General features: G+C 45.6%; 1 protein-coding gene across 1 annotated transcript in view; it reads left to right on the top strand.

The window, feature by feature from the left end:
- Positions 1-11,190: 11,190 nt before the first annotated feature.
- The window catches only part of LOC121865714, a 44,200-nt gene continuing 32,260 nt past the window's right edge, over positions 11,191-23,130 (top strand). Inside the window, exon 1 of the mRNA XM_042365243.1 lies at positions 11,191-11,363. The gene's annotated coding sequence lies outside the window, so the exon portion shown is untranslated. The remainder of the gene's footprint in view (positions 11,364-23,130) is intronic.

Below are 23,130 nucleotides of genomic sequence, written 5' to 3'. Positions count from 1 at the left end.
TGTACCCCCCCACTTTCCTTTCCCCTTCTCTGCCTCCCTTTTCCTCCCTCCCTCTCACATGCCTTAGTAATGCAGATCAAATGTCTGGCGTCTTACTCTCTACTCCAAACTGCCTCTTCCTCCCCCTCTCTTACCTCCTCCCTTACTCCTATCATCTTTCTCTCCTCGGATTCTTGTCCTTTCCTCCTTACACATTCTCCTCTTCCTCTATTTTACCCTCTTCCTTCCCTCCCTTCCGTCATCTACCTCTGTCATGCGTGGTAGTATATATAGGTCAGAGTCATGTGGGTGATGTCACTGTTCGCTGCCATGCAAGACAGTGGTTCATATACATTGAACGTCATATTCTAATTGAAGACTAATGAGTGTGGGTTAGTAAATTTGGGATAAACAGCAAGAATGTCCTCAAGCATTCTTGGTTCAATCTAGTAATTACAAAGTTCATGATACAATAAGCCAGGTGGTCTGAAGTCTTTGACAGTGTAGGAATCGAATCCCTGAGGCTCTGGTAATAAGCACACTTGATTATTACTGGACTGTAACTCCTGATATTACGGGAATAGTCGTTACAGGGTGATTAAAATTACAGTATAACTAATAACGATAATACAGTGAAATGGTAATAATGTGTGTATTTGTTGAATTTCTTTACTGTAATTTGTTATGTAATTATATTCTGCATCACGGTGTTGCCATCCACTGAGTCTGTATTTAGTTTTGTGTGTTTTTGTTTTTTACAGGTGTTGGGGAGAGTTGGCGCTGATGGTGATGTTGGTGATTGTCTGCTGGAGGTGGTAAGTGTTGGAGGTGTGTGTGTGTGTGTGTGTTTAATGAACAAAATCTTTCAGTACAAAAACAAAAGAAATCTGGAGTAAACGTTCCCCACCGTGACTGTCACCAGTTAGTGTCAATTAACTTGTGATTGATGACTGTTAGTGTTGATTTTTGTAGCTGTGGGATGGTGTGGTGGTAGTGGTGTGAGAGAGGTATGGTGGTAGTGGTGTGAGAGAGGTGTGGTGGTAGTGGTGTGTGGGAGAGGTATGGTGATGGAGTGAGGTAGATACTGCTGTTGAAGCTAAAAAAATCCTAAAAAATTGACTCGTAAAGTAAACACAAGATTTCGATAATTTTACCCTCAAGAAATTTATCAGGAGCGTCGTCGGTAGTGAAGCGAACACCTCTACTGTACACTGTTAATATCTCTTACCGTTGTGTTAACAGTTTAATTTATGTATATATATATATGACTATACCATTAACGTTGTAGTAAAGTCGAAAAGATGTTCTGGTGTTGATCTTGTCTTGAGATAAATACTGTACACCAAGTGACACTAAAAGTTTCCATTCACGATGAGAGGCCGTGTGTGTGTGTGTGTGTGTGTGTGTGTGTGTGTGTGTGTGTGTGTGTGTGTGTGTGTGTGTGTGTGTGTGTGTGTGGGTGGGTGGGTGTGTTAATTATCCACCGTGACCATCTCAATCTTAATGACTCGTGTCCAACCTCGTTAAACAGGGAGAGTTAGTATTGTGTATGTGGGTGGGTAGGTGGGTAGTTAAGGGTCCGGGACTAGTTAATGGGGAGGGTGGGTGGAGGAGATAACAAGGATAGGTAATGAGGAGGAGAGGTAATATGGATAGTTAGAAACACCTGAATGGTTAAATAGGTCTGGATAGTAAAGCAGGTTAGATATAGGTAACTGGGATGGGAGGAAGGATAGGGGATATGTAGATGAAGGAAGGAGGTGGATGGTAGGGTTAGTGGTGGATAGAGGTGGATGGTGGGCCCGTATGGATAAAGCGGAGGTGAAAGATGATTAATGGAAGGGATTAGAAAGTAATGGTGGAAGGGGAGAGAGAGAGGGAGGGGTGGAGGAAAGGAAGGGAGGGTAGTGTCGGAATGAAGGAAGGGGGAGAGAATGAAGGGTGATGGGAACGAGGAGGGATGGGAAAGGGATGGAAGGGGAAGGAAGGAAAAAAGAAGGGGAATAAAGGGAGGAAGGGGGACAAGAAGGGGGAAAGGGATAGGGATTATGTGGTAGAAGTTGCAGTGTCATCCAGCTGATGCAACAATGACTGGTGTTTGTTTATGCATCTGTTTACTTTTAGTGTGTTTGTTTGTTTTTGTTTGTTTTGGGTCGTTTATTACGGTGTAGTGAAAGTCATGTGTACTTGCCTGTTCAAATGTAAATATTGTGTCGTGTGTGTGTGTGTGTGTGTGTGTGTGTGTGTGTGTGTGTGTGTGTGTGTGTGTGAGCGCGTCCGTCCGTCCGTGTGTGTGTGTGTGAGCGCCCGTCCGTCCGTGTGTTTGAGTAGGCGCGTCCGTCCGTCCGTGTGTGTGTGTGTGTGTGCGTGCCTGTCCGTCTGTGTGTGTGTGTGGGCGCGCCCGTCCGTCCGTGTGTGTGTGTGAGCGCGTCCGTCCGTGTGTGTGTGTGTGTGTGTGTCTGTCCGTGTGTGTGTGTGTGTGTGTGTGTGAGCGCGCCCGTCCGTCCGTGTGTGTGTGTGAGGCGCGTCCGTCCGTCCGTGTGTGTGTGTGGCACGTCGCCCGTCCGTGTGTGTGTAGCACGTCCGCCCGTCCGTGTGTGTGTGTGTGTGTGTGTGTGGGCACGCCCGCCCGTCCGTGTGTGTGTGAAGCACGTCCGTCCGTCCGTGTGTGTGGCAGTACTTCCGCCTGTAGCCCCTTCAGGAATGGTGTGTTTGTGTCTCCTCTGATACACAACACCATATTAGTGAAAGTCGAGGTTACAAAATAGTGCCTGGCTAGTTACTGTATTCTCTCACCTGTATCTCTCACCTGTGTCTCTTACCTGTGTCTCTTACCTGTATCTCTCACTGCCTCTCCTCCTCACCTGTGTCTCACCTGTGTATCTCTCACCTGTATCTCTTACCTGTGTCTCTCACCTGTATCTCTCACCTGTATCTCTCTCACCTGTATCTCTCCCACCTGTATCTCTTACCTGTGTCTCTCACCTGTATCTCTCACCTGTGTCTCTTACCTGTATCTCTCACCTGTATCTCTCACCTGTGTCTCTTACCTGTATCTCTCACCTGTGTCTCTCTGTGTCTCTCACCCCTGTATCTCTTACCTGTGTCTCTCACCTGTATCTCTTACCTGTATTTGTTTTTGTGTAGTTGTTTTTTTATGTACTTGTTGTAATTGTTGTGATGTTTAGTTGTTATTTTGGACGTGAAAAAAATGGAACTGGTAACCAAAATTGTGTTGGTAAAGTTGTTGTTGTTGTTGTAATTACTGTACTTGTAATTCGGCTGTTATGTGTGTTGTTAGTAATGTCAATATTGTTGTCAGATAATTACAGTGACAGTGTAATTATTGTAATAAATAAGAGTATCAAGTGAAGATTAAGCACCCTAGTTTATTTCACCTGATAACTATTTAATTAAACACACTAACACTAACCTAACCTAACACTAACCTAACCTAACACTAACCTAACACTAACCTAACCTAACACTAACCTAACACTAACCTAACCTAACCTAACACTAACCTAACCTAACACTAACCTAACACTAACCTAACCTAACACTAACCTAACACTAACCTGACACTAACCTAACACTAACACTAACCAGCACTAACCTAACACTAACCTAACACTAACCTAACACTAACCTAACACTAACCTAACCTAACACTAACCTAACCTAACACTAACCCAACACTAACCTAACACTAACCTAACCTAACCTAACACTAACCTAACCTAACCTAACCTAACCTAACTAACCTAACTTAACTCCTGCAGGTAGCGTTAGTGTGTTTAATCATCAGGTAAAATAAACTGTGGGTGTTTAAATCTCCAGGTGATCCAATCAAATAGTCTTAATTACAGGTAGACTTGGCCAGGTTAGAAGTCAGCCAGATGACCCCCCCCCCACACCCAGTAGTTGACCTTGTGAGCTAGTTGACCTTATCCATCCAACTGACTCCTTAAAGGTCATGGTGTAGCCCGCCCCTTCTCTCCCTCTTCCCCCTTCACCTCCCGTCTCGTATGGGGGACTCTCTCTCCCTTCTCTCTCTCTCTCTCTCTCCTTTATGGAGAAAGAGAGGAAGAAGAGAGAGAATGAAATAGGAGGGGGAGGAGGAAAGACAAGGAAGGATGTAAGGTGGAAAAGAATGAGGGGCCATAGGAATAGGAAGAGAAGAAGTGGGAAAGAACTAAAATTCTATTCCGTGTGGGTGTGGTCGTTCCTTCATTCCGCCCGTTCATATATGCCCCCGGCCGCCCGTACACATTTCCTCCCACCTAAGCTTACCTCCGGACAACCTACACACTCTTGCACCCGCCCACACTCTCGCACCTGACCGAGGCCGCCCACACACTCACACTTCCCCCTTCCCCTTCCCACCCAACCACCCGCTAATACGAGCGTAAGGGGCTATCTAATCTAATCTACATCTTTATTCTAGCCTAAAAGGTGCAATATCTTACATTCTACTGGAAAGTGAACTTCTACACTTTGTAAGGGGTGTTTTTCAATATATATTTCTTCTTTCCGTGCTGTGAGTGACACCCGTAATCCAACAGGCAAATTATGTTAATATGTAACGTCCATGTGAAGTGATCGTCGTCAGAATTAGCAGTCATATGTAACGTCCATGTGTTTTCTTTCGTCCTTGCTTTTATAATAATTTAATCTCGCTATTACTGATTGTTCTTGAATTTATTGTATCCCTTGTTTTATTTATTATTCCCTGTGGTGGCTTTTCACCGAGTTACACTTCGGTTATTGGCCTCAATTTTTATAGCGGATCACGAAGGCAGTCCTGCGGCCGTTGTCCTCCACCTCAGTGTTAGCGTAAACATTACACCGCGTAACCCTCACCATGACAACGCCCACGCCGTTCCGGGACTACGCCCACGCGGTTACCTGCACACCACCAACTACAATCAACTCCTGATGACATAGATGCGTAGTTTTCACTCGGTAGATAGGAAAATTGTCCACACCGTTGTTGGTTTACAGGCCGCTTGATGTACCCCCGAGTTCCCCCGAATGCTTTAATATGGAAAATTGTCGCATTTGATGATATTTTTGTCTTTTAGTCAAATTGGACGGCCTAATTGTTTTGCAGGTAGGGAAAATTATCATGGTTGTCGAGTTTGTTATTCAGAGGGAGGATGGGTGTATAAATTGTTGAATTGTCAGAGGGTTAAATTTATGCTGTTATTTTATTATTATTATTATTATTATTCATTGTCAAGGGAACTGACTGGGTGACGTGCATTAGTTGCGTTAAAGTGATAATGATACTAATTCACTATAGTTTCTCATTAGTTACAACTACAGTTTACTAATAAAAAAAAAATATTCACCTAACCTAACAACGAGACATTTCACAACGCTCTTACTCCCGTGAAAGCGAAAAGTAGGTCTTATATATCTGATTGCTTATTACGGATATCACATACTGTACACAAACACTCAGACACTGCACCTGACCTCCTTAACTTTCTCAGCTGTAAAATTAGGTATTAATATGAACTTTGGTTAAAAGGTAGACGAAAAATTGTTTGTATTAAGCAAAAGAGACCCATCGATGCCTTGAAAGATACATAATTAACACGAATAAACAATTATCTCCAACACCAGTCATTTGACCACGTAACTGACTTATTCTGAGTTTACACATGCAAAAAAGTTATTAATGAAAGATAATTTATGTTCTCTATCGATTCAAGTTGTTCGAAGGAGATTTTACTTTGAAAATGGTAGTATATTGATGTAGTTAATTGCTATATATTCCTGATAAATGATATGTAAGGTTATTAAAAGGAATATAGATCATACTTTGTTGATTTGTATATAGAAGTGTAAACATTAGTACTCTTGATTGACTTTAGCTACTATGTGTGTGTGTGTGTGTGTGTGTGTGTGTGTGTGTGTGTGTGTGTGTGTGTGTGTGTACCAGGTGTGTGTGTGTGTGTACCAGGTGTGTTTGTATATACGAGCATTACCTCCTGAGTTAAAGACAACAGCAGTGTACATGTGTATTGTTGGGTGATGCGAGGGTTACCCAGGTAAGCCATAAGACGGCCCGCTGACTCACCCACCTTTACTCGATAGATTATATTGATCCGAGGGTTTAATCCGTTATAGGGGGGAGGAAGGGGTGGGGGAGAGGAGAGGGTGGGGGAGGGAGGCGGGTAGGGGAAGATGGGGAGGGGAGGGTGAGGGGAGGGGCTAGTAGACGTAACAGCGGAAGTCAGGGTCCGGATTTTAGTCAAGGAAAAGGTTAGTGGTGTGTTATTTATAGTGCAGGAAGGTGGTGTTAGACTCTTTCACCACACTCTCACACACTCACTATACTCAGTCTCACACACTCACCACACTCCTCCCCCACACTCACTCACTCACCGCACTCACTTAATCATACTCACTCCTTCACCACACTCTCACTCACTCACTCACTCACTTTCACTCAGTCTCTCATACACTCACCACACTCAGTCTTACTCATTTGCAAATTCACAAACACGCACACACACATACACACACGTATCTGTACAAAGACATGAACACTTATTACCCAGGACACGCACACAGGTGGACGCGCACACAGGTGGACACGCACATACTAATCATGACTCGGTACTGTGTGTGTGTGTGTGTGTGTGTGTGTGTGTGTGTGTGTGTGTGTGTGTGTGTGTGTGTGTGTGTCCTACCCCCTGTTTTAATCGCATATATCTTCGTTTGCTTTTTGTTACATTTTATATTATTATTAAAAATTGTCATTACTTGTTAAATAATACAGATAGCGTATTCAGTGTTTTTAAAGTACAAATTATATTTCCTGTGCTTAACGTTTTGTAATATGTGTCTTTATGTATCTAGTTTACTTGTATTGTCTCTAAAACAACATATAGTACGCTCAGTGTGTTTACATGGTGTTTAGGTGTGAAGCTGTTAGCGTCCCACCTGTGTGTTGACGGCCTGTCACCCACCCACCCACCCGGTAAGTCCACTTTTCCCGTGTTTTTTTTTTGTGACCGTGACGAATGATTAGTGGCTGGCGGGCTTTTTATTGGCACTAGTTTTTGTTTGGTTTCGTCTTCACTTGAGCTGGGATAAATATTACTATAATTTCGTACTAAGAAGAAGTATATGTATACGAAATCATGTAAAGAGTTTGTTTTGAGTTATTTTGTTGTTAGTATATTGCTTCTATCCTCAACCATCATAAACCAACTTAGCGAATAAATGTTTTAATACATTTGTTGTTTTTTTTAATTATCAGATTTGGTTTAGAGACAGGTTCAACACATACGGTTACCAGATGTTGTTTTATGGAGAAATTGTAATCTGGAGGGGGTGTAAGCTGGTCCCTGTTGCTCTACTATTAGGCAACGGGTATGAACCAGTGATCTGTAGCTCGGGACACAAATTTATATTCGACATTATATATATTTATTTTGGCAACTACAAACATTAAAAGATTCTCAAGAGTAAGAAGTAAATATGAATTATGGAAAAATATATATTAGTGAGAATGTATCATGGAGCCGGATATGTTTCCTGGCTGACGTAAGATTAATGTATTATCTCATTGCAGTTTTAAATAATTATCAATATATGAATTAAGCATTAAAGACTATAATTTATATTTCTGTAAGTAGTCAGATAATCCAGATTTTGACATTTTTCCCTTGTGTCTCTGGATTAGAATCAGCTCATCAGGCGTCGGCGGCCGTCCTGTACACAGATCTGGCAGACCAGTTTCAATGCACTGCAGTAAGCTACGGGTACTGTACTCTATTGACTCTAAGCTTGCAACTGGGCCAAAGCAAAGTATGTTCGTGATTGGTGTAGTCACGCCAGGGGTTGAGCGTCACTAATCGTTTTTATCATTTTCACTAAAACTTTTACGTTATCAATATATTTCAGATCCTATTTCTTACATCCCCGACTTCGGATATCATTCTAGATCAACACTTAATTGTTAATATTACTTGCATTTGCAGATTATAAAGAAAATAGACTAAAAAATGAAGATCTTGAGTCCAACGCGCCTCATTTCAATAGTTTTTATTTATTCAGTTATATATTACGTAACGAATTATATTGGTAAAATGGAATATACAGGAACTTTCTAGCTATTTTGAATGAATTTTAGCGTATTTTAAAGAGTGGATTTGACGTTTATTATGTGAGTTTGCATATATATTGATCTAACATGAATCTGTAAACGCAACAAAAACACGGAATTATGAATAGGAATAAAAATATGATTCTATAAATAGCATTAAATGTATTAAATTCTGATTTCTAAAGGTTCCCCGCAGTTGAATAAAATCGTTTGAAGTTAGCCAGTGTTTAAGAATGCAGAGTCGATAAACACGTTTGAAATTTAATGCAATAAACTTTTAAAAATAATTGTGAATATTTAGACATTTACAAAAAATCGATGTAAAATAAAGACATTAATATAAACATGTATAAGAATTCAAGATGATAGTTTACACGTGTGGCTCGGTTTAAACGGCCAGTGTGTTGTGGTATGTGAGTGGACGGTTAGGTTTAAAGACCGCCCTTGGGCACTTAGCTAGTAGTGCCATGTTGGCTTTTTCGTCTCTATTCGCCGCTATTTTAACCCATTCTTACGTATAGCAGTTCCTATTTGAAATTATAGACCACAATTATATATTGTTTTTGGCGATATATGGACTATTTTCTGGATTTGAGTTTTTTAATGTTTATAATAGGATTGGGGTGCTAGCTGCGTTAGGTGACTTTGGAGATGGGTAGGTGGGTGTGTTGCAGGCAGGTTGTGGTCATGTGACTTGACTGACTAGTTTGAAAGCTAGTTTGAAAATCCCGCTCCCAACGTCTCTATCATTCCTGAGCGGTCATGTGTAACCCCCCAACCAAACATCAACAAGATAGAATTTACATTAATATTTTAGTTGTTGACGTATATATTAATGTACCGTATGGACCTAAAGGGAGTACGTGTTTTAAGTGTTTAGTTGTTGACGTGTTTCACCGTAAGATTAATCCGATTAAGTTAAAAGCCTAGTCAAAACAAATCATGATAAGCATTTGAGAGTGAAGGTTTAGTCTTAGCTTTCATTCTGCTTTTGTTATTTTTTTTTTTTTAGTTACGCATCAAAAGTTTATTGGTATTATCTTTATTCGTATTTAGAAGTACAAATAAACAGATCCTATAAACGTGTGTGCAGTTGTTTGTTTTATCTAGCAAGTAACTGAGGATTACACTGCAGCTCGTCAGCCCTCCCACACTCGTACTTCTTAGTCATTGTTTTTATTTCTCAGTCTGTAGGGAAGTGTTTCTCGATGCATGTAACGTAGTGTCTTGTAAGTAATAATCTGATTTAAGTTTCTAGATTAGTCATGAATCAATTATCTACACACACACACACACACACACACTTAAGTTCGTTATTGATTTGTTAACTGATATTCGGTTTGTGTTTATTCTACGTAAATATTTTTTTAAACCTGATGAGCCTAACTTGTGATAAAATATAGACTTATTAAAGAAGCACACGTGTGTATTAACCACGTACACTGTATAAATAAGCCTTATTGTTGTATATTGTTAGCCATGATTTATAAATGGCCTCTTTATGTCGCCTTTGTTTACATTCACTTTGAAATATATTTATAGAATGTTAGTTTACAAGGGTATACAGGTACAATGTATATTTTGTTAGGTTAGGTTTGCGTTAGGGTGGTTATATGTGGTTAGGTTAGTTTAGGTTATGTTGGGCTAGATTAGGTTATGTAGGGTTAGGTCATGCTAGGTTAGGTTAGGTTATTATGAGGTTACGTTAGAGTTAGGTTATGTGAGATTAAGTTGGGTTATGTAGGATTAGATTAGGTTATGTGGGATTAGGTCAGGTTAGGTTATGTGAGGTTAGGCTAGGTTAGGTTAGCATCTTTAAACCTTGGGTTACGTGACGTGAGATTAGGTTAGGTTAGGTTTCGCTATCCCAAGTAGGGCCTTTTTTCTTTCCCCGATAAAGTAAGGAAGTGTTCAAGGCGTTATGGTGGAGGAAGGGGAAGGGTTAGAAGGAGGGGGGGAGTGGATGGAGAGGGGAGGGGGGTGTGGAGGTGATGAGAAGCTGTTGATGAGTGTTATTTTCCGCGCTGCTTAACCTGCAACTTCCCGCCGGGGAAACTGCTGATGCTGTGAGGGAGCGGCGGGGAGGGGGGGTGCTGGGAGAGACGGTAGGAGTGATGCTGGGAGAGTGCTGAGACGATGGTGGTGGGGTGCTGAGAGAGTGCTGAGTGTTGAGAGAGAGATCGTGGTGGGTTGCTGGGAGAGGTGCTAGGAGTGATGCTGGGAGAGTACTGAGAGAGGGGCTGCTAGGAGAGAGGCTGGGTAGAGTACAAGGAGAGCACTAACTTCTGAAACTTTCTTCCTCTGATAAAACGAATTTACTACCGCAATATACATATGCAAATGACGAAGAAATTTTCCGAATCCACCAAATTATTCTTATTATAAAAAGTAACATTAAAATACATAGTTCTTTTGTGCCATGCAGGAAGTGAGTATGTTTTTGTTTACCTGGGGACAAATACTTCTTTTCTGTATTCATGATTTATAACAACTTGGTTTTTATTATTATCTTCTTTGTAAAATTCTAAGTTTTCATAATTTGTTAAACCTAGAATAGTTAATCCTGGAATAGGTACTATGATCTGTTCAGTATATGTGTGAAGTTTATTTTTATCAGAGTATGAAAGTAACTATAGATAACGAATTTATTTTAGAAATGAGTAAAATTGCATGTGGTGAAAGTTAAAAATAGAACGACCATTTGTATCATTTTTAAGATGTAAACAACGTTGTTACTAGTTCTTTACCTTTAACAAGCGGAATATGCCATGTGATTGGCCAGCGTATGACCAATCCAAATATCAGCCAATCATATCTCTACTAGAAAAGTGCCCCCAATGAAAATATTTCGGAAACAATAATCAGAAACGTTACTTAAAAGACATTTATAATATTATCAAACATCCATATTTAATCAGTTACATATTAAGTGCTAAAGGATCTCTGACCTCAATATTACTGGGTTCTTGTTATAATTATGCATTATTATTATGACCACCACCGGGCAAGAGTAATACAGGTATCTGGCAACGTACTTGACTGGCTCCAGACACCCTCGCTCTCACGCCTCCTCACCCACACTTCATTCGCCCTGATAGTGAACACATTACTCAGTGGTGCACGAATATACGCATTGGGAATAATAAATTAGAACGTGGATATCGGTGAAGGAATACTTGAAAATTGTGTAGTGAAACGTATATGAAGTAATCTATAACGCAAGACCATAAATCAGGATTGAATGGTGATACGGCAGAAGGTAAGGTAAATGAGTTATTTAACTTCATAGTACTACTGTTTAATGTGAGAAATATACAGGTGTGTTTAATTGGGGTTTATGGTTTGGGATAACAGGTGGACGAATATAAACTTTTTCTAAAGGGTCAATTTTTACAAGTTTACAACCTTTGATTTTTTGTTGAGTAATGTATTTTGTCGATGGTTTAGATAATGTTAAGACAATTTTCCCTCGCAATAACTTCAAATTACCGGTAATTATATAGGACGAACCCGCGAGCGAACTTGATTGAAAACAATTATAAAAACGCCGGATTTTCAATGTTATACCATAGTGGACACTGTTGTAGTTTGGTAGTTTGTGGAAACATGTTGAAAATTAACATTTTTTTAAATAAATGCTACTTAACACTTGTGGCTATGAAGAACAGACCAAACCTTCCTAACCTTGCCCTCCCGGTTTATTAAACAGAAATAACTTATGATATGGTAAAATTTGAGGTATTTTCTGGACGTGAGCTGATACTGCCGCATCGGCGCTATGCAGCCCTGGCGGGTTAGTCCTATATATTAACCAAATTGCCTAATCTAACTTCCTAACCGGGGAGTTCCGCCCCCCTGGATCCCCGGGTATATTTAAGTCATTTGCCAGGGAAACATCATAGAAGAAAAGTGTCTTAACATTGTCTAAACCATCGGAAAATAATCCATAGTTGTTAACTTGTAAAAATTTACCCAAAAAGGTTGTGTAGGATAAATGGTACTAGGAGAGCAATAGCGAGGTAAAGGAACAAAATACAGGACACCAATAATGAGGAAAACCAAAACGATAATATTTTTGATAATTAATTGCTCGTGGAAGAGATAAAGAGGAAATGAAGAATGTTGGTGAATAATTTGAAATAAAAATGATAATTAAGCATTCTGTTTGGCAAGTTAGAGGTCGACATTGTAACTAGCTAGCAAACTGCCATCTCGTAGTTTAGATAAATGGAAAATAATGAATGGTGGAGGGAGGAAGAGAAGGCAGGAAGGGAAGGTTACGTAATATTAGCATATAGAAAATTGTTGAAGGAAGGAGGGAAGGTTAACGAAGGAAGATACGTATAAAATAAAGGTGTAAGAATGAAATTAAAAGGGAAGGAGGAGGGTTGAGTAAGGAATGGTAGAGGAGGTAGGAGGAGGATAAGAACATATATTTGTTTGTCCGTGTTTGGTGACGAGACTTTACTCTGGCTCTGACCTTAACCTCTTCCACCTTTTATGGTTAAAGATATTAAGTTCCTGGATGAAATATTGTACACGCGGGAACCTAGACGCCAGTAAGTGTGTCAAGAGCGTAAGTTGGAGTGCGCGCGAATGAATAAACTCTTCAAAACCGTCTTAAACTCGAAGGAATAAACTTGTCAAATCACATCCAATATTCGCAGAGTGGTGATTGACATTTGAGAATTACTTTCATTTATTATATCCAGTTATTGTTTTTGATGTTGTAATTGTGTTTAGTGATGGAATAATAGTGATGTTGTTGACTTGTTTGGTTTTTGTTTTTTTATTCAAGATTAAATAAAAGTTAATGATACTTGTGTGCGGATTACGTGATGTGTGTATTAGCAGCCCAAGACCTACCCATTCCCTCCTATGCCATCTTCCTCCCTCCTATCCCATCTTCCTCCCCCTCCTACTATCTTCCTCTCCCTCCCTCCCTACCTATCTTCCTCTCCTCCCCTCCCTACCCCATCTTCCTCCCCCTCCCTACCCCATCTTCCTCCCCCTCCCTACCCCATGTCCTCCCCCCCCCTACCCCATCGTCCTCCCTCCCTACCCCATCGTCCTCCCCTCCTACCCCATCTTCCTCTCCCCTCCCTACCCCATCTTCCTCTCCTCCCTACCTATCTTCCTCTCCCCTCCTACCCCATCTTCCTCCCCCCTCCTACCCCATCTTCCTCCCCCCTCCTACCCATCGTCCTCCCCCTCCCTACCCCATCGTCCTCCCCCTCCTACCCCCATCGTCCTCCCCCCTCCCTACCCCATCGTCCTCCCCCCTCCTACCCCATCTTCCTCCCCTCCCTACCCCATCTTCCTCTCCCCTCCTACCCCATCTTCCTCCCCCTCCTACCCTATCTTCCTCTCCCTCCCTACCCTATCTTCCTCTCCCCTCCCTACCCTATCTTCCTCTCCCATCCCCACCCTATCGTCCTCTCCCCTCCCTACCCTATCTTCCTCTCCCCCCCTACCCCATCTCCTCCCCCTCCCTACCCTATCTTCCTCCCCCTATCTTCCTCCCCTCCCTACCCCATCTTCCTCCCCCATCTTCCTCCCCCCCTCCCCACCCTATCTTCCTCCCCTCATCTTACTCTTGTTTATGGTTCACCTCTTGACATTATCTCGCGTTGTGTCTCTTACCATTTTAACTACTGTTTCCTGACCTCCATCTCTACCCTTGTTTCTTCTCCCTCTCTTCCATTTCCTTCTTTCACTCTGTTCTCCTTCTCTCTACTTCCTCTTCACTCTCTCCTCCTCCTCATCATCATTCTCTCCTCTCCTCTCTTCTCCCATCTTGTCCCTCCTTCTTACATTTCCTGCTTCCTTCCTCTCCACTTTCTCTTCTTCCTCTTCCTTCTCACATCTCCCTGTATTTTTGTGCACATTTCACCCTGATTCCCTCCTCCCTTTCCCTCCTCCTCCCCTTCTTCCTTCCTCCTCCCTTCTTCCTCCTCCTCCCCTTCTTCCCTCCCCTCCCCTCCTCCCCTCCTCCCCCTCTTCCCCTCCTCCCCCCTCTTCCCCTCCTCCCCCTCTTCCCCTCCTCCCCTCTTCCCCCTCTTCCCCCTCTTCCCCTCCTCCCTTCTTCCCCTCCTCCTTCCTTCCCCCCTCCTCCCCTTCTTCCCCCTCCTCCCTTTTTCCCCCTCCTCCCTCCTCTCCCCTTCTTCCCCTCCTCTCCTTCTTCCCCTCCTCTCCCCTTCTTCCCCTCCTCTCCCCTTCTTCCCCTCCTCCCCTCCTCCCCCTCTCTTTCTCCTCCTCTTTCTCCCCTCCTCCCCTCCACCCCTCCTCCCCTTCCACCCCTCCTCCCCTCCACCCCTCCTCCCTCCTCCCCTCCACCCCTCCTCCCCCTCCACCCCTCCTCCCCTCCACCCCTCCCTCCCCACTTTCTCCCCTCCCTTCCCTCATTACCTCCCTCTCTTCCTCTCTCTCCTCTCTTGTCTTGGCTCCTTCCCACTTCTTCTCACGTGTGTATATCTCCCTCTCCTTCCCTTGTTTGTCTCTCCCCTCCTCTGACTTCCCCTATGATTACTTTCACCTGTCTTTCCCCACCCACTTGATCCATCCACCACCTCTCCCTACCAGCTGTATCTTTACCTGAACCACTCTCTCCTTCCTTCCTTCCTTCCTTCCTTCTCCCCCTCTATCCTCCTTCCCTCCATTCTCTCTCCCTCCCTCCTTCCTTTCTCCCTCCCGGCCAATTCCTCCTCGGCCTCCCCCTTATTTCCATCCCTCCCCACCTTCCCGGCGTTTGTTGGCCATGGTGGTGGCCATGTGTGGTGGTGGCCATGGTGTCTGCCTGGGCCGTGGCAGTGCCCTGCTCTTGAACCTGCCCCCGCTCTCCCTCTCCTTCCTCTCTCTCCTTCCTTCTTCGCACTCCTCTCGACCCTCCTTCACCCACTCCTTCCTTCTTCATTCTTCTTCCTTTCATCTCCTCGCCCCTTCCTTCCTTCCTTCCTTCTTCTTTCCCCTCCCTCCCCTCCTCCCTCCCTCCTCCTCCCTCCCTCCTTCTCTTACCTTTTCCTCTCGCCCTTCCCTCCTTCCCTCTCATCCATTCCCCCTTTATCATTCATTTTAATTTCGTGTTTCCCTCCTCCTTACTCATTCCATTTTCCTTCCAAGTTATCTGCGTCTGCTTCTCTCCCTTTTATCATCGGCCTCACCTTTCCTCACCTGTGTCCCCTCTCTCACCTGTCTCCTCTCTCTCTCTCTCACCTGTCTTGCTCTCTCTCACCTGTCTCACTCTCTCTCTCACCTGTCTCCTCTCTCTCTCCACCTGTCCCACTCCTCCTTACCTGTCTCACTCTCTCCCTTACCTGTCTCACTCTCTCTCCCTTACCTGTCTCACTCTCTCCCTTACCTGTCTCACTCTCTCCCTTACCTGTCTCCTCTCTCCTTACCTGTCTCCTCCCTCTCTCCCTCTTGCTCTCTCTCCTGTCTCCTCTGCCTGTCCCTCTCCCTCTCCTTACCTGTCTCCTCTCCCTTGCCTGTCTCCCTCTCTCCCTTGCCTGTCTCCCTCTCTCCCTTGCCTGTCTCCTCTCTCCCTTGCCTGTCTCCCTCTCTCCTTGCCTGTCTCCCTCTCCCCTTGCCTGTCTCCCTCTCTCCTTGCCTGTCTCCTCCTCCCTTGCCTGTCTCCTCTCTCCCTTGCCTCTCCCTCTCTCCCTTGCCTGTCTCCTCTCCTTGCCTGTCTCCCTCCTCCCTGTCTCCCTCTCTCTCCTTGCCTGTCTCCCTCTCCCCTCACCTGTCTCCCTCACCTGTCTCCCTCCCACCTGTATTACTCTCCCTCACCTATTACTCTCCCTCACCTGTCTCACTCCCTCACCTGTTTCGCCTGTCTCCTCTCTGTTACTCTCCCTCACCTGTATTACTCCCCTCACCTGTATTACTCTCCTCACCTGTCTCACTCCCTCACTGTCTCCCTCACTTGTCTCCCTCCCACCTGTATTACTCTCCCTCCCTTTATTACTCTCCCTCACCTGTATTACTCTCCCTCACCTTTGTACCTCCCTCACTCTGTCTCCCCTCACCTGTATTACTCTCCCCACCTGTATTACTCTCCCTCACCTGTGCCTCTCCCTCCTGCCTCTCCCTCACCTGTATTACTCTCCCTCACCTGTATTACTCTCCCTCACCTGTATTACTCTCCCCTCACCTGTATACTCTCCCCCACCTGTCACCTCCCTCACTGTATTACTCTCCCTCACCTGTATTACTCTCCCTCACCTTCTCTCCCTCACCTGTATTACTCTCCTCCACCTGTATTACTCTCCCCCACCTGTATACTCTCCCTCCCTAACTCTCCCTCACCTGCATTACTCTCCTCACCTGTATTACTCTCCCTCACCTGTATTACTCTCCCTCACCTGTATTACTCTCCCTCACCTGTATTACTCTCCCTCACCTCCATCTTCCATTATTTATTTATGTTCTACTTCACACTTTGTTTATCAGTTATTCACATAGTTTTTTCACACCTCGTCTCCCAGAATTTCTCCCCTTGCGCTCTTACCCTCCCTGCCTCCCTTCTCTTCCTCCCTGCCTCCCTCCTTTTTCCTCCTCCTTTTCCTCCCTCCCTCCCCTCTTCCCTTCCTTTACCTCTCTCTTCCTCTCTCCTTCCTCCGTCCCTCCCTCCCACTTTCACATTTACTTTTTTCTTTATCCTTCCCTCATTCCCTCCTTCCCCTTCCTCCGTTCCCTCCTTCCCACCTTCCCTATTCCCTCCTTCCCACCTTCCTCCGTTCCCACCTTCCCCCGTTCCCTCCTTCCTCCGTTCCCCTCCTTCCCCCCTTCCCCTCCTTCCCCCCTTCCTCCTTCCCCCTTCCCTCATCCCCCCTTCCCCCCTTCCCTCCTTCCCCCTTCCCTCCTTCCCCCCTTCCCTCCTTCCCCCCTTCCTCCATTCCCCTTCCTCCTTCCCCTTCCTCCATTCCCCCTTCCCTCCATTCCTTCCCTCCCTCCATCTTTCCCTCCTCCCTTCCTGTTTATCCTCCGAAATACAGGTGCTGAGAACCGCTCATCCAAAGCCACACGCTGAGAGGTTGAGGTGGGTGTGAGTGTAGTTGACGGTGATGATGGTTGCTGGGGGTGATGGTTGCTGGGGGTGATGGTTGCTGGGGGATTTGCTGTGTGCGCGCGCCTGTGTTTTGTGTGCCAGTGTTGTTGTTTTCTGGGGGTGAGGGTGCTGTTTGTAGCGCTGAGACACACACACACACACAGAGGCAGTACCACGCACCACCATGTATTGTAGTCAGTTCAACCATGATCTGGCCAGTCTCTTGTTTACTATTTGTGCTGTAATATCACGCCCAACCAGAAAGTTTAATCAGCTACGGTTGTTATTGTCTTGGATGCATTGTTGATTCATATTAAAACCATTTTGTTGGGTTTACTTCGTTGTTTATGTTAAGTTAAATCACAAGTTTTTTTGTTTTGTTTTTAATGTCGTTAATTTTTGTGTGTGTTATGGGAAGTGTTATGGCCAGGTGTATTGAAGGTTGGTGGAGGTAGCCAGCGTTTGTCCTCCACCTTGCGCTGGCTCACTTCAGCCCGGGCACCACCTGCTGTTTTTATATCGGTGTTGCAGTCTCACTTTTTTTTTCTCCTCCGGGAACATCCTGACGAAGCTTTTATCTCTAATACTGTGGGGGAGAGCTGCCTTCATCAGCCACTTGAGGTGATGGTTGGCGGGGCATGAAGGTTTTTGTGAAGCGTGGCGGAGTGATCTTCTTTGTGGTTCCGGTAGATGTTGAAGCTCCTATGGTCACTACCATCTTCCCGCAGACCCGCCGCCACTACTGTAGATTCTCTTCCTCTTGACGACGGGGTCCCTTCCTTCCTTCCCATATCTTATTATCGCTGTTTGACGACGCCTCTCGCCACTCTGACTTGGTAATCCTGACCTTGTTATCACCACCACCACCACCTCCTCCTGCTGCCCGCGGTGTTTTGGCAATGATTCTCCAGGTACGTACTTGTTAAGGGTGTTGGCGAGTTTTCCAACGACCCTACCCCGAGACCCCCTGCCACACCTTCTCTAGCTGGTAGTGTCCTGGTTACGGCACTTGAGAGGACCTCCTTGTTAGTACCAATTTACTGAAGGTGTTTTTGTCGACTATAGTGCATTGACCCACCCTACTCGCACTGGCCGGGTGTTGGCAAGGTCTTATGGCAGCTCATTCTTCTGACTTCACCTTCTTCTGGCTGACATATATCTCGGTGACGTCTCTTGCATAACCCATTGTTATTGCCCCCCCCCTGTAAACCTGACGGTGCCCGATATGATCCTTCTTCCCACGCTTCACTTTTTTTTTTGCTGACTTGACGATGCTCCGCCACACCCACCCCGCTGAGCGTGTCTTGAAGATTTCTACATAACAGACTGATGTGTACACTTCTAAAACTGTGTACTCTGTTATCGTATCTTATACTTATAGGTTGTACGTAGTTGTGGTGAGCTCAAAGCGGTCGTTGTTGTGGTGTTTGTTGATGAGGCTACGACGTAGAATGTGTCGGTTGTTGTGTACAAGAGTCTCCACTTGACTGAGGCACGCGCGCCACACTCCACCCAACTTAAACCAATAATTTACGTAATAATCCCCCACTATTTAATAATACTGAACAGTGCATTTCAAAAGTTAGCGAAGAAGTTTATAAGCCGTTTAAGCATTTATGATCTGGGTGTTATCTAAAAAACCCGTAAAGTTTACCCCGGATTCGGCATCAACGAAGAAGCAACAGGGTGCAGTTTTTCCTTGAGTCACCCCTGCACCACCTAGCCTGGTTTTCTCTCACTGGACCAGTTTGCGCCACCGTCTTCTTGACCTTCGTTGTTATGTTTTTTTAACCTTTGTTTTGAGGAGGCGAATCTTTCTATGTTTCCTTGACTTAAGAGTTATCCTAGACACCTTAAAGTATGTTTGATAATATTTTTCGCATATCATAGACGTGTTAAGACTGAGGCGTAGTTAATGACGATTTTACTTGAGGATTTTTTTCAATGTCAGTCGGCTATCCACCCACTAGCCAAGCTCAGGTAATTACCGATTGCTTCTATTGTGTTGGGGAAGGAAACGGACATGGAGTTAGAGAGAGGGAGAGAGAGGGAGGGAGGGGGGAGCTCTCCAACATACACCATTAGCAAGGCTTGTTTCCATGTAATGTTGACGTATTGTTGCTAGGCTGGTATTGTTGTTGGTTAACCCCCTCTCCCACCAACCCTCACCCACCACCCTCATCTACCCTCCCACTATATCCTCCTTCCCTCTCACCCGCATTACCTCTTCCCTCCCGCCCTTCGTTGTTTTTTTGTACGGATCACCTGAAGAATCTCCACCCTAGCTTAATTAACTTAAAGATTCACCATCCGAACACTATTATGGGGATGAGGTTAGGTTAAGTTAGTGTTAGCGTGGTTAATTCTTAGGTGAAATAAGCTTAGGTGGTGTTTCTTCGAGTGATCCGTTGATAAATAATAATAATAATAATAATAATACAACAATAATAATAACTAATAATAATAACTAATAATAATAACAATAATAATAACAATAATAATAACTAATAATAACAATAATAATAATAACAATAATAATTAATAATAATAACAATAATAATAATAAAAACAATAATAACAGTAACTAATAACAATAACAGTAACTAATAATAATAACAATAATAACAGTAACAATAATAATAACTGTAAATAATAATAATAATAATAATAATAATAATAATAATAATAATAATGCCGAAAATTCAAGAAATGTTTTGAGCTCGTGGGGCCTTGACGTAAACATACTCAGAGCACCAGCGACCTTTCTCCTAAGAGTGTCGTAAATATTGTCGCAACACATCTTGAGATTTGGCTCTTTACGCCTGCTGCTGGTGATACTAGGACTATTAATACTTCTACTATTACTGCTGCTTCGACGACCACTACGACAATTACGACTGATCTTACTATTTCTACAACTGCTATTCCTACTACTACTACTACTACTACTACTACTACTACAGAGAAACAAAAGAAAGATAGACTGAAAAAAATGTATGTAAATATTTAGATTATGGTTTGTATCTACCTCTTAGAGATGTACCGAAGCTCAGGAGGTGATGGTGTAGACTGTAGACGGTAATGGTGGTAATGGTGCAAGAGGTGGTGGAGCAAATGGTAGGGCCGATGGTGATGGTATAGGTGGTGAGGGGACGGATGTTGGAGATGATGATAGTGGTGGTGATGGTGTAGGTGGTAATGGTGGTGGAGATGGAATAGGTGGTGGTGGTGGAGCAGGTACTTTTGTGAACACCTTAAAGCAGTACAGTACTTCCCTCTGAGTACATCGTGTGGGTGTGGGTGTACAGTCTGCGTGGGCACAATGAATTATTACAGTATTAGCAGCGACAGGTGTAACCCGTCTCCCCCTCATCCCCCCATCTCCCCATCCCTGCCTTCACCCACCTCCGCCTCCTCCCATTTACCGCCTTTTTTTTCGTATTTTATGGTATATTTTAAGCATTACTGCGTATTTCCCGGCGTCTTGCTCCCTCCTGATTGTTATCTCTCGACTTCCATAGCCTCCTTCCCGACCTCTACAACCCTCTCTGGCCTCCACACACCCTCCTTACCTCCCCCACATCCTCTTCTCGGAGTGGCTTGGAGGTGTGTGTGTGTAAAGGCGATCAGAACACGAGACAAAGGCGGACACACAGAGAGAGAGAGAGAGAGAGAGAGAGAGAGAGAGAGAGAGAGAGCTGCGTATCGGGGACAAAAGGTCATGCCGCACGCAGGTGAGGAACTGGAGGAGGAGCTCACGTGGTTACCTAGGGAGGGAAGCAGGATATGAGGGAGGAGGGAGGGAGGGAGGAGGAGAGGGGCAGAGAACACTGACGTGTTCCAAGGTGTGGAATGAGAGGAGGGAGGCGTGAGGTGTGTGGGCGGGGAGGCGTGAGGTGCCTTGTGTGGGCGGGGAGAGGAGGAAGGCGTGAGATGTGGGGCGGGAGAGGAGGGAGGTGAGGTGTGTGGGGCGGGGAGGCGTGAGGTGCCTTGTGTGGGGTGGGAGAGGAGGAAGGCGTGAGGTGTGTGTGGGAGGGAGAGGAGGGAAGGTGAGGTGGGGCGGGGGAGGGGGGAGGTGGGGGGGGAGAGGTGGGGGGGAGGCGGAGGGGGGGAGGGGGCGGAGGGAGGGAGGTGAGGTGGGGCGAGAGAGGGAGGTGGGTGTGGGGGGGAGGGTGGAGGTGGGGGAGAGGGAGGGGAGAGGAGGGGGTGTGAGGTGTGGGGCGGGAGAGGGGAGGCGTGAGGTGTGTGGGCGGGGGAGGCGGAGGTGTGGGGGAGAGGAGGCGTGTGGTGTGGGGCGGAGAGGGAGGCGTGAGGTGCCTTGTGGGGGGGAAAGGAGGAAGGCGTGAGGTGTGGGAGGGAGAGGTGGGAGGTGAGGTGTGGGCGGGAAGGTGGTGAGGATGGGGTGGCCTTGTGTGGTAGTAGGCGCGACCAGCTGACGTCAGAGTCATCCACTGGACGTATAGTGATGTACAAACTCCAACCACCACCATCATCCTCCTACCACCATCATCATCCCTCCTACCACCATCATCATCCCTCCTACCACCACCACCATCCCCTACCACCACCACCATCCTCCTACCACCACCATCATCCCTCCTACCACCACCATCATCCCTCCTACCACCACCATCATCCCTCCTACCACCACATCATCATCCCTCCTACCACCATCATCATCCCTCCTACCACCATCATCATCCCTCCTCCTACCACCATCATCATCACTCCCTACCACCATCATCATCCCTCCCACACCATCATCATCCTCCTACCACCATCATCATCACCCTACCACCATCATCATCCCTCCTACCATCAGCATCATCCTCCTACCACCACCATCATCCTCCTACCACCATCATCATCCTTCCTCACCATCATCCCTCCTACCACCACCATCATCCCTCCTACCACCACCATCATCCCTCCTACCACCACCATCATCTCCTACCACCATCACCATCATCCTCCCACCACCATCATCATCCTTCCACCATCATCCCTCCTACCACCATCATCATCCCTCCTACCACCATCATCATCCTCCTACCACCACCATCATCATCCTCCTACCACCACCATCATCTCCTACCACCACCATCATCCCTCCTACCACCACCACTCATCCTCCCACCATCCTCCACCACCATCATCCTGCTACCACCACCATCATCCCCTACCACACCACCATCATCCCTGCTACCACCATCCCCACCACCATCATCCCTGCTACCACCACCATCCCTACACACCATCATCCCCTACACATCATCCCTGCCACACCATCATCCCTCCTGCCACCATCATCATCCTCCTACCACCATCATCATCCTCCTTCCACCATCATCCCTGCTACCACCACTCATCCTCCCTGCCACCATCATCATCCTCCTTCCACCATCATCCCTGCTACCACCACCATCATCCCTGCTACCACCACCATCATCCTCCTGCCACAACGATCATCCCTCCTGCCACCACCATCATCCCTCCTACCACCACCATCATCCTCCTTCCACCATCATCCCTGCTACCACCACCATCCTCCCTGCCACCATCATCATCCTCCTTCCACCATCATCCCTGCCACCACCATCATCCTCCTACCACCACCATCATCCTCCTACCACCACCATCATCCTCCTACCACCACCATCATCCCCTCCTACCACCATCATCCCTGCTACCACCACCATCATCCCTCCTACCACCATCATCCTGCTACCACCACCATCATCCCCCTACCACCATCATCCCTGCTACCACCATCATCCCTCCTACCACCACTCCACTACCACCATTCCTCACCACTACCTCATTCTTTTTCTTTATCTATTGTATATATGGTGACGTATCTCCATCGTAGGTCAGGTCAGGTCAGGTTAGGTTAGGTTAGGTTAGGTTACTTTAAATTGTACATATTGAAATGCTATGGTGGGGTGTACTAGTGAGTGAGGAGTCTCGCCCACTTACTGCC

The sequence above is a fragment of the Homarus americanus genome, unplaced genomic scaffold (assembly GCF_018991925.1).
Source record: "Homarus americanus isolate GMGI-L3 unplaced genomic scaffold, GMGI_Hamer_2.0 scaffold44651, whole genome shotgun sequence".
Taxonomy (NCBI): Eukaryota; Metazoa; Arthropoda; class Malacostraca; order Decapoda; family Nephropidae; genus Homarus; species Homarus americanus.
This window is presented reverse-complemented; position numbering and strand designations above follow the sequence as displayed.